We start from the raw sequence: 855 nt of genomic DNA, 5'->3' as shown, positions 1-855 counted from the left end.
GCACAGATAGTCTCCAAGCTACCCGTGACCTCCACCGTCATGTCCCTCAACATAGATATCAAATTTGTAGCGGCCTGTTTCAGAGAGGCTGAAAAGCCTTTGATGCCTCTAAAACGTGTAGGTTTTGCCATCATAACGCTCATACCTAAGAACGCAACGGCGCATTAACTCTTGATCGCCATCTCTGGGGACCCCTGCGAGATTGCGAAGGTGCACGCGTTGACATAGCGCACACAGGTCCTCGCCTGTTGCAGCGGCCACCCCCCTCACCAAACACTGTTAAGGAAGACTCTCAAACCGAAAACTCGCATACTCTCCGTGTAGTCTAGTACTGTGATGAGTAGTATAAGAGCCGGCGTTCGCCTCTCTGCTGCACCTTTAGCCGCCCCCGCTATGAGGGCAAATGCGTCGAGCATGCACTCACTAGCTAAGAGAGAATCCAGATATTTGAGTTATGCACACGCTAACGTGCACAGAGGCACTTGCCGGGACCTCAGACAGCGCAAGCCATTTTTGCCTATACGCGCTCCCGCTGACAGGAGTGTCAATGTGAATCCCTTGCAAAGGCACTATATACCTTCCCACTGTTGCCATGTAGGGGGTGGTGGAACACATCCACGTGCCTAGAAGATGTGAATACCGCTTTTGGCAAGTTGTTCAAGACCAGCCGCGCTGCGCACGGCACTGCGGATCGTACGCTCTGTCCTCAAAACCCGTGTGACATAACCGCCCACAACGGTAGAGCGACCATTGGCATCGAACAATGCACTACGGGTTACTTCTGTGGCGATGGTCGCTTCTCTGAACCGTGTGGCTAGGCTGTGCACACATGCGCGGACACGCACACGCAAACAG

The sequence above is a fragment of the Eimeria mitis genome, genomic scaffold (assembly GCF_000499745.2).
Source record: "Eimeria mitis Houghton genomic scaffold, Emh_scaff2124, whole genome shotgun sequence".
Classification (NCBI taxonomy): domain Eukaryota; phylum Apicomplexa; class Conoidasida; order Eucoccidiorida; family Eimeriidae; genus Eimeria; species Eimeria mitis.
The sequence above is the reverse complement of the archived record's forward strand: the minus strand, read 5'-3'. Positions refer to the sequence as shown.